This window comes from Oenanthe melanoleuca, chromosome Z (assembly GCF_029582105.1).
Source record: "Oenanthe melanoleuca isolate GR-GAL-2019-014 chromosome Z, OMel1.0, whole genome shotgun sequence".
NCBI lineage: Eukaryota > Metazoa > Chordata > Aves > Passeriformes > Muscicapidae > Oenanthe > Oenanthe melanoleuca.
Window position 1 is genome coordinate 3,776,384 of NC_079362.1, and position 12,092 is coordinate 3,788,475.

At 34.7% G+C, this 12,092-nt stretch overlaps 1 protein-coding gene across 1 annotated transcript in view; it reads right to left on the reverse strand.

Annotated features, from left to right (window-relative positions):
- KIAA0825 (KIAA0825 ortholog) overlaps positions 1–12,092 on the reverse strand; it is a 265,101-nt gene that overhangs the window by 101,488 nt on the left and 151,521 nt on the right. The window lies entirely within an intron of this gene.

The window sequence follows — 12,092 nt, forward strand, 5'->3', positions numbered from 1 at the left end:
ATCTTGTAATACTTTGCTTGGTTGAAGACAAATACTGAAAGGAAAAAAGAGTATTATCATATGATGACCTGTTCCAGGGTGTTAAGTCCCTGTCAAGGTTTGATTTTAACATGGGGTATTGATGACAGTACATGAATTCAGGCATCATGTCTGGAATTAGACTATATTAATTATCGCTTGAGTGCAGTAGGCATGAAAGTGCTGTTTCATTGACTAAAAGGATTTGACTGAATAAAATCCATTTCTCATCTGGTTGCTTATGGATAAAGACATTTTTTCTCTTTGCAGTGGATTTTTCTTTATTAAATATGATATTTATAAGATTGAATAGACTGTCTCATTCAACCACAGATATAAATATTCTTAAATAAAAAAATGAAATCTATTGTTTTGCTGACAACTGCTTATATATCATTAGTCATTATACTGAAAATATAAAATGTATACACAAAATGCATAAGTATATAATAAAATATTATTTTAAAACACAAAATTATGAAATAGTTATTGATCTTTTATTAAAAAAAACTTTTATAATGACATATAGGTGAAAAATAACACATAAATTTATTTCCAGTTAGTAAGAAAATGTATTTTTATGCTCAGAGTTGTTATTTATTTTCATGTAATCAAAATATGAAGTTTAACTCATTAAAAAAATCCTAGGCCAGTGTATCCTAGTTACTTGGAAAAATTCTACTTTATAGTCCTTACTACGTAAACCATAACTTAGCTATTGAGAAACTGGGAGGAGATCTGAACTTTCAAGTGTAAAAATCCACAGTGACAGGTAAACCAGCATATGGCAATAAAATGATACTAATATATTTAACAATGTGAGTGTTTTTAACATTTATAATTTTCAATTACCACTCAGAAATACATGTTTCTCACTTTATGTTACGTGCTGGCTGCCTCATGTATTTGCACTACCACAGCTAAGTGCCAGGAAACATTACCACATGATGCCCACTGCACAGATGTTGCTCATGGTACATAAATTTTCCCTTAGTGTGCCAGAGATTCTTCCACCCTCTTTTTAGCATCCAGCTGCACTGATGTTGGGGCAAATGGACTCACTGGACAACAGTGCACTTCACTACTAACATCAGCTGTGAGTATGCAGGAAAAATACAGTTATGAATATTTTTATGAGTTATATTTAATCAGATCAGCCATGCACCTTGTATCTATCAACTGATCTTTCTATAACTGTATTTTTTGTTTTCCTCAGAGACTCTAAACAGAAGAGAATAATATAATGCTGTTACTTTTAAAAATCATGCTATTTGATTGGAGATCTGAGGGAATGGAAGAAACTACTTCTTACTTTAGTAGGTATGATTAAGTAAGGGTAGATCCAACAATCAGTGGATATTATACAGTCCACACTTTTCTTCTAGAATAAGAGTAATTAAAAACAATTACTGTATTACAGAAGCTTTTGCATTTTAAGAATACTAGAACATTACAGATCAATAGCACTACTACCATGTACAGAATACCTAAGCTCACAATTCAATACAGATGCATTTCATTGCAAATTTGAGCAAATTTGAAAATATTCAGAAATTCTACCAAATCAAAACTAGCACAAGAACTTATGGAAAAGATGTGTTCACGTCTCTTGGTAAGCCAATCATTAGGTACAGTGTCTAATATACTCCACAAATACCTTTGTTGAGTATGACCTATTCAAGAAAAAAGTTAAGCTCATGTTCCAAAATGTAAATTCATTATATCACTGAGTTGTGTCAGATGGATATCATTGAATGAAACCTTTAGTCAGGTGACCCAAAATCATCAAACCAGGCAAGTTTGCTGTCTCTTTAAGACCTGCAGCCAGAAAATTGAACTTGTGTGTTCTGCCCTGGTTTACAACAGGGGAGGGATGCCGAATCCCTTTTCAAACAAGGAACCTACACGAGAAGCTCTCTCTTTTGCTCTCTCTGGGCTTTGGAGAAGTCTGCAATACCTCCACTGCTGCTGCCTGCTGTTTGCCAAGGGAGGGGGGCCCACAGTTGCTCATCACCACGGATCAGAGCCATTCTGGATGTTCCAGCTGCTGCCAGCAGCCCACTGGTGCTTTTTTACCAGCACAAAGTAGAAAGAAAGGCGGCCCAGCCGCAGCACGGAGCCTGCACCAGCCCCCCAGCAGCTCTGGCTCGTTTTGAACAAAAACAGCTCTTCCTACGTTTGGTTTGTTCCCTGCTCCTCGTTGCTTTGTTTGTTTGGGGGGAGGGAGTTTGTTTTCTTGAAGTGTGAAGGCTCGTTTGCTCTGTTGTTTCCTTTGTTCTCTCTCCAGCCCCATGGCCTCTCTGCCACTTTGTCTTTGTCCCCTGGCCTGTGGAAGGAGCAGAAACCCCTACAGGGCCTCCATGGAAAATCATCCCTTAGATAAGAAACTGCTTACTTAGAATTACTAATACTAGAAATATTTCACCCCCTTTGCAGACCCCCACGTTATCTCTTTGTGATTTAATTGGTCCATTTCTGATTCCTTAGGTGATAGGTCACTTTTTACGTAAAATTTTTAGTAGTTGGTCAGTTTCACAATCCCTTATGCTGTTGGTCCATGCAGTATCTCTTTGCTTACTCTTGTTGTGATTTGTTCCATTCCTGCAATCCTTTCCTAAGCCTCTGCCTTCTCTCCCTCTTACTACCTTTGCCCAAGGACCTTATTCTACATTCCCCAAAATGACTTTCAGACTGTGACTGTAACTGAGCTATGCTGAGTATAGCATAAGAGTAAGCAAATAGCAATTTATAAGCAGCATAGCATTTTGTAAGACAAAATTCTTTGTCTTACAGTTCTTGCACATTAGAAGCCAACCACTTGATCCCTGCTTTAGAATAGTATCTGCAGAAAAGTATGATGTGAATGAATGGCACTTTTCATTCAAGTCAAGAGAAAGCCAGAGAGCTTACTGTACAAAACCGAGGCTGATTGACAACAAAACGCCACATAGGTTATGCAAAATCAGGGAGACTACAGTGTGGGAATGAATGAATGAGAGCTGTGTGCTGAATGGGTGACTCACCACACCTACACCCTGCACTGAGGTGCTTGCAAATATCTTAAAGTAAAGCATCATTATGCCAATGGTTAAGCTCCATCAAGACCTAGGAAACTAGAGAGATTATTTTAATATTTTTAAGTGTAATTATGGGCATTGTTTTAAAATACTTTTCCTTAAATACCAACTGCAATCTGCTACCTCAGAAAAACTGTCACTAGAGCTCCCTGCTTATTTGGATGACTCAGTAATCAAATGAAATCACATTATCTTTGATCTTTTCTTTACAGTGATGTAATTAAGAAACTTATGATTTGGGAGCAACATCTTTTAGCTTGCAGCTGTCTTCTATGAATATTTACAACATATCCATCTTTGTATGGATAATATAATCATTGCTTCCTGATGAGAAGTAACACATTTTTGTATCTTTCATGAAGTAAAAGGCACATGGTATTCAACAAGCACTTCTACAGAGGCTTGGTTGGGGTAAGAAACAAAAGTAAACATCCATCAAGACAGTCTAAAAGAAAACGTATTCAGACTGCTTTAAAACGTCTGAACCCAGCGCCATTACAGTTGTAGTAACATTGAAGGAAAAAAGAAAGATCAAACCAGGAATAAACAAGACCAGTCACAACTCATTCTCAAGGGACCCGCCCTAGAAATGAATCTGCACCTGAGATACAAATACAGCAGATCTTCAGGGCTCACAAAAAATGATGCACTTGACATGCTAATCATCTAGACTGTATTAAATAAACTAGCATTGTTACTAATATTGCTATTCAATACACAATATAAAAAGGAACTGTTTACCAGAAATATAATGAAAGGGAAAACATGCCATCAGTGTCCTACCTACAGCACAGATCACAGGACACTCCTGTTTGCAAGGAAAAGTGGAGCTGGGAAAATCCACGTAATAAATTTTCTTCTGACTTCTCCTCCTTGATTCTAAAAATATTAGATATTACTGCTTCCAACATTTTGCACTACAGCTGAAGATTTGAAATTAATGAATCTGTATCCATGTAGAACAGTTTATGGAGCCGGCCAACAGAAAAATTTAAGACACTGATTACCCCACTCAAATGAAAACTGCTGGCAGGTTTTTGCCCACAGTATAATACATATTTCATATGTAGTATATGAGACAGATAAGTACTGTGTTTTTATGAAATTCTGGTTCCTGGCATGTTTCCTTTCTTATGCTAGAATTACACTTATTTAAAGCTGCAGGGTTTTGTACAGGCTGTTTGAACTTTTTATTATGATTCAAGACAGTCACATCTATTCAAAAATATTTCTGCACTGTGCAAGCAGGTGAATAATGACAGTTAGTGGACATTTGTTCCTCTGAAACTTCTGACTCATTAGTATAGTCTAACCATATAAAACTTGAAAAACAATTAAATGATCTGAAAGTTATTCCATAAGACACTAGGAGACTATTAATTTCTTTACTGGCTAATGAGAGGAAGATAGTGATGATTCTTAAAACAAGGTTGTTAACTCTCTGGGTAAAAAAAAGATTATTATTTCTAGGTCTAATATACATGAATCTGTAGTGAACAGGCAACATCACAACTCTTAATAGAAACCTGCATAAATATGAAACCTACGTCAGTGACATCTTGAATTCCAAAACATCAACTGAGATTTTATGAAAAATGTAGGGTTAAACACTTCACAATCCAAACCAAAATATCAGTCCTATTGTACTATTTTAAATTTCTATCATAAAATTACTTGCTACTGCTCTAATTTTTCCCTAGGCAGTCCTAATAAAATGCACTATTTCACTGCTTTGCTAGTAAAACTTTCAAAGTTTCTTCAATTAAAGTGAAAAAAAATGGTGGAAACTATGACGATTCTTCAACAGTTATAAAGAGCAGAACATCTGAATAGGAAAAACAAGAACAGAAATCAGGCTGATTATTCAAGAACTTAATGCTTATGTTTGCATGGTTAAGACTTACAAACCTGAGAAATAACTGATCTCACACCGAGGTTACTAAGGTAAAATTGCAGCACCAACATCAGGTTGAAACATCAAATGCTTTTACGTAAACTATTCCTATGAAAATTTTGACAACCAACCAAACAAAAAGACAAACAAAAACCCAAAAGGATTTCCAAGATCTATACAGTTCAAATACTTTCACACTTATTTTTATGAGAGTATGCCTACTGTACATGCAAATTCTAACTATTAAATCATGGATCAAATCAAATAAGCCTTTAGCCATGAGAGGTCTGCATCACTCAGAATGGCAGTGCTAATGCTGGCATGGTTTGCAAACAAACAGAAGAACTTCAGAAGAAGCTCATGTATCTGCATTCTTATTTCCTTGCTTGACACCTTAGAACTTTATAAACTAACTTCTGACTCAAAGCAAGCAGATAGATGAATCTAGATGAAATGCTGATGGCAGAGATCAAGATCCAGGACAGTCCAGTTCCCCCAAATCAGCTCGTTTGGCAGAGCATGGTGCTGTTAACGCCAGGGTTGTGGCTTTGATCCCTATACAGGCCATTCACTTAGGTAGCTGGACTTCATGATCCTGAGGATCCCTTCCAACTCAGAATATTCAGTGGTTCTGTGATATTTTAAAGAGATTATCCTCTCTCATACTAAAATAATGGCCAAAGAGTATCCTCCCCATGACAAAAAAGTTAATTAGTGATTCAGGCTTGACCAGAAATATCTGATTTAATTTCATTTGCTTGCTGAAACAGTATTAAACCTATAAACTAAGGAGTATGAACCTACTGAATAAGTAACATTGGCCTCAACCACAACTTTAATAACCAGTTTGTGTATATTTGGTGACATTTTGTAAGTAGACACTTTTTTTATTTACTGATATTCTATATTGAATTTTGTGACAATACTGTGCACAAAAATCAGAACATCAAAGAAAGGATGTAATAATTTTCTTAAAAGCTGCATTGAAACTTAATTTTACAGCAAGATTACTTTTTATGTGTCTCCACTTTACCAAGGAAGGTCTATATCAAGAAGTCATTAAGAACTTTTTTAATCAATCTGGACAAGTTTCAGGTTACACCACAGCCAAACAGCCACCATTATGTGAAACTATCATTCTCTTCTGGTTAGAACAGTAGAAGAGTATTGAGGAAACTGAAATTGAGTATTCCCACAAAACTGTTTTCTTATATTCTAACATTTTCAAAGTTCCTTACATTACCTCTTCACATACCATTGTGCAACAGAAGGTTTCAGTCCAGTGTTTGAAACTCTTACGTCCTTCTGCTTTAAATCTTGATAATAAATATCAACTACTGGTACTGGGTGGAATAATGAACATACATTACTTCAGGGAAAAAAAACCTTTCCTTGCTCTTTCAGAAATGAAGGCTTGCCAGAATGAAAGTCTGGCAAAAATACACTGAGAATATACTAATTCCAGTTAACTGTGACTCACCATTAACCTTCCCTTTCTCAAACAAACTCCCAAAAGCTTACTGAAAAGCCAAAAGAAATGGATCTAATGAATAATGTTACAGGCTCAGTGAAAACAGTGGAGAGGGCTTGACATTCATATTAATTTTAGTATGTCTTGAAAGAATTAAAGCTATTCCCATAATTCATAAAACTATTGACTATAAATAATAGTTACTCCTCTTAAGAGAGCTTCATGAATTCCCAGTTAACCTACTAAAATTTTCTCAGTGTGCCTCCTCTATTACTAGACAATATACTAAGTTCCAGAACTTTCTGTTCCTTCTCATTTCAGCATGTACCACCCATGGAATGATTTGGGAGAAATATCACAGAAGGAAAGACCAGTAGTATATTGAGATTACTGAAGTGCTACCTATCCATCACCACCAAAAGCTATACAATATCATCTATCAATCAGTAAATAAATGAAATCAGATCAGAAAGAGAGTGCTCTGTGTGAAGGGAAATGATGAACATGACAGATGTGCAGAGAAAAAGCATTTCAAAGGATTCACAATGAATGTACAGTTTCCCTTGCTTTAAGGGAGACATACACAATATTGGTCAATTCAACTCATAGGTTAGAATTCTGGGATTTTCCCCTGACACTAAGTTTCAACCATTACCAATGCCTTCAGCTTCTTGTTGCTAGGAAACTTCTTCCAATCCTGGTGGACGATCATAAGATCATAGGAAAATTCAGGTTGGAAAGGACATTAGGAGGTCTTTAGCTCAACCTCCTATTTAAAGCAGGGTTAGCCATGAGGTCAGGCCAGGGTTATCCAAAAATGGCTGAATGAGTGATGTCCTAGCCTCATTACATCCACTCCTTGGCTGGACTATATGCAATAATTGGACACATTTTCATTCTAAAAATTGGCTGGTATAGTGCATTCTTCCTTAATAAGACATGCATTCTTACCATTAGGGCTTTTAGCTGGTGTATTCTTAAATATGAACATCTCCACTTGCCACAGTAGCTGCCCCTAGAGCGGTGATGTTCAAAGTCTGTTCAAAAAGGCATCAGCAGCTTACCTAAAAGACTGACTAAAGCCAGACAGTAGTCCTCTGACCTGAAGAAGCTCTAAGAAAAAGAAAGTGTTAGCATAGTCTGAGATGGCAAAATGCCTTCCCACAGGAACTACAGATCATCAGAAATCCCATCCCTGCAAGAATAAGTTCTATTCTGAGATATAATATTGTTATAAACAATATGTATATTTCTATACACTTCTTTATGTAACAAACAGTATCTGTATTTATTGGTGCATGCATCTTGCTCCATAAATTTTCCGAGTTCATAAAATTTTTAAATAAAAAATCCCCAAAATGTTAGTTTAGGTTTTTCACTGAACACACATTTCCATTTGTAAAAGAATCAGGGAAGAAGCACCCTTATTTGTTTGCACCAAACTAAAATACTTTGTTTTGCATTTCAAAGCCATGATCTTCATCGTATACCTTGAAGTATTAACTTCCAGATAAAGCCCACACTTACTAGATTTCACAACTGAAACTTTGAAATAGCTTGGCAGACATGAAGCAATTTCCAATCACATATTTAGAAATAGCATAACTGGAACAGAAATGCACACTGAAATACTAGCTCTGCCCAACATTAGAGTCACTCAGACAAACAAAAAACTGTTACTTTGAAGAAATAAATTATATAACTTTCTATCCTAAAATGTACTGGCTCAACTTTTTACTTACATATTTCAGTTCTGCATTCATGTGTTCTGAATAAGGAGTAAAATAAAGAGAAAAATTAATAAATTCTTCAAGTACACACAATACATATAGTATGAAATTGAGAGTCAGGTTAATCTGTTACCTATATAACTGTTTTATTCACCTATTGAATAAAAATATCAGTATTAACACATTTTACCAATTTGATGCAATTACCTCGTATGAATGATGACAATGAATTTTTAATCAATATTTAATTTCTTTCTATTTTTTATATGTCCACAATGACAGACTATCCTGCAAATACATTTTGCCAAACGGCCAGTGTAATATTTAAAACCACTTCCACCATTATTAAGCATTTCTGTTTTCCCTTCTTTAGAAGCCTCTTCACTTAACAAAAATTCAGTTTATTTCAACATCTGCACTTTATTACTGAATTTTCTCTCATTTTAAAATTCAACCAGCTTCATTCTACTTTATTATTGTGTACTTACACTAACATTTTTATTTTCCAATTATGACAATTAATCACCAAGGAATATTTCATTTAAATTGTGGCTTATAAAGACTGAAAATAGCTCAAATATCTCCAAAGATTTTTCACGTTAGAATGGAGGGAGAACTCAGAATAAGTAAAAATGAATTTGATGCTTGGCTTTTCAATGTCTTATGCATCATAGAATGACAGATATAATTTAAAAAAAAATTAACACATTTCTTTAAGTTCTCATTTGTCCTCATTATCATAAATCCCCTAAACTGATATTGATCAATCTAAGAGATTCTCATTATTTTTTCCTGTGATTAAATAATTCTTATTAAGAAAGATATAAGTATCTCAGAAGCTTTTCTAACCTGAGATCATATTGCAATGGAATATGAAGACTGTATGTTTTTTCCAGAAATCTACAACTACAACTAAACCCTAATTTATTTTCAAATATTACAGTTAAATTACCATTTTTTTTTCACTTGTCTATTTTTTATCAATTGTATATATATCTGTTGTCTCTTCTGAATGACAATATAGATTGACAGTGTGTCAGTTTATTGAACTGCTACTTTTCACAGATTTCATTGATTTTAGGTATGACTCAGTGATCTCAATACACTTTTAAAGAAATTATAGATGAAAAATTTTACTACTGGTTTACTTAAATTCTTACAATTCCCTAGATCTTAGTAAATCTTTCCCTTAGACAGCATTCTATTATGGCTTTTTGTGTGCTCTTGGTTTAAGCAAAAAAAAAAAAAAAAAAAAATTCTCAGTAGTCAAACACTCAGTAGTGTTCTGAAGAAACAGTTTGAAATGTGAATACCTATGCTGGGCCACTACTTGGTTTTGGGACTGAATTGCTTTAATGGGCAGCCAGGAGACATGACTTGCTTACACTCACAAAATGCTAGAATAATAGAGACCATGGAGGGATGAGTTTGCTTTTGTTTCTCAGTCAAAAACAAACTCTCCTCACATTTTCCACCTCTTCATTGCCTGATAAACGAAGTTAAAGCCACTCAAAAGGCATCTCTTACTAATTGATTATCATAATGTTACACAACATTTGCAGGCCTTTCAGAATTGCAAACTTGTTGTTACATCCCAACAGAATAAATTAATACTAAAACTTAACCTGATTAGTGCAGCCATGTTTACAGCAGCACATCAGCAAGCAATGAGGGCCAATTTTATCATCATCCCAAAAACTGATATTTTGCTGAAATCAACAAACTGAATCATGATTACTTAGAAGAATGACCACAAAAACCCAAACAAAAACCCAAAAAAAAACCAACCAAAAAAACCCACCCCACCCATCCAACATTTTCCCTATACTACTGCATACTGACAGCTAAAGGTTATAGATATCTGATCTACCAGGATTTCAGAGAAAACACTGAAAATATAAGGACATTGGCTTAATTTTAAACTTCTCCTTTGAGATCTCTATAGCTTCAGTGGACAGATTTTCTCAAGACCTTTCAGCTCTGTTTTTAGGCTAATCAACAGTAAATCTGGCACATTGCTCATCAACTGAATAAAACATTTAATTGCACCTCTGTAAGGGCATAATAGCTATTCTGATGGTACTTTAATACTTCTGTATGCCTTTGGATGGGTCCTCGAGGTAATCTAGCAAAGTAATGGCAATTTAGGTAGCTGTGCAAGAACCAGCTTCTAAATAAACTAACTTTCCTGGAGAGTGATAAAAGGAATTGCCTGTAGCAGAGGTTGCAATGCAGACTATAGAATCCTTTTGGGACTTTAGGCAAATACACCCCAAAAAGTCTTTCTGTAGACCTATGCATGTACTGCATACTGCATAAATAATTAAAGAGCCAGACAACAACAAACATGCACTTGGATTACTGGTTATACTGCTAGAAGTATTTTTAAAACCCCAACGTATGTATTAAAAAGCTGTTTCCCTTTTTTATTTTTTTAGAAAACCATAAAAAAATTTGGAGTAGCAAGGGTGACCTCCAGTGTGCAATTAAGTTTATGTCATTACATCTTAAATGTAACAAAATATTTTCTTGGCCTACTATTAATTTTGGTTATCCTAAAAAGCAATAATTTACTTTATTTCTTGTGCATAACATAGAAATTCAAAACATTGCCTTCTGCTTTGCACTGTAATTTTTTCACAACATTCTGAGCTTCTCTGTATAACAGGAAACAGCATAAAAAATAGCTGTCTAAACAGAAAAACTAGAAAATTTGCTTCTTGCTCCTGTCCAAATGCAGATTATACAGTCTACACTTTTCTTCTAGAATAAGAGTAATTAAAAACAATTACTGTATTACAGAAGCTTTTGCATTTAAAAAATACTAGAATATTACAGATCAACAGCACTACTACCATGTACAAAATATACATAAGCTCACAATTCAACATACATGCATTTCATTGCAAATTTGAGCAAATTTGAAAATATTCAGAAATTCTACCAAATCAAAACTAGCACAAGAAGTTATGGAAAAGATGTGTTCACATCACTCCACAAATACCTATATTGAGTATGACCTATCTAAGGAAAAAGTTAAGCTCATGTCCCAAAATGTACATTCATTATATTGCTGAGTTGATGAAGATCTTTGAATGAAACCTTTAGTCAGTGGGGTGTCTTTAAATAAAAATAAAACAGGCATCACCATTATGAATACAAAACTAAGAACATTATTGATAAATAACTTTCTATTTCCATCATCAATATACAATTTAGCTTTTGATGATTACTTTTGAGGTAGTTTTCCTAACAATCTAGGGAGCATTTTTTTAGCTAACTGCAAGGACACAAAAGATTTAAAAATGGTTGCCAAATGGGGCTACTATGTCAATGCAAGTGCCATTCAGGATCTGCCAGTGCTCCTTTTCTATGTCACTTCTTTCAGAGGGTTATACTGTGAAAACTAAAACTTGGCTCAGGGCTGACTCCTGGCATCCTGTGCAAGGTGTTGCACTATATATGTTTCAGGTTTTGTATTTTTCTTTCTATTAATTAAATTATAAGTGTTTGCCATTTTAACCCCTACCTACAGAGAAAGAAAGACCTACCTGAAGAATACACTTTTATAAATAACAGTAATATAAATGCATCTTACTACTTTAGAAACTTGAATGCTGCACACTGATTACCAAAATGTAGAAGAAAGACTTCTACTGCAATATTAATTCAAAAGAATGCCATTTCATGATTAAGGGTACAGCTGAGTTGGCCTTTTGGTTTCATCAATCGGCAGATTACATATTTGACCACAATATTCAAAATACTCTGCTTTCTAATTCATTCTTTGGAGTCCTTGCACACTCTTATAAAGTACTTATAACGTACTTCTGCTGAGAGTTCAGCAGAAGCAGGTAAATTTCTTTATAGTACAGATCCTACAGTGTTCAATGTTTATAAAG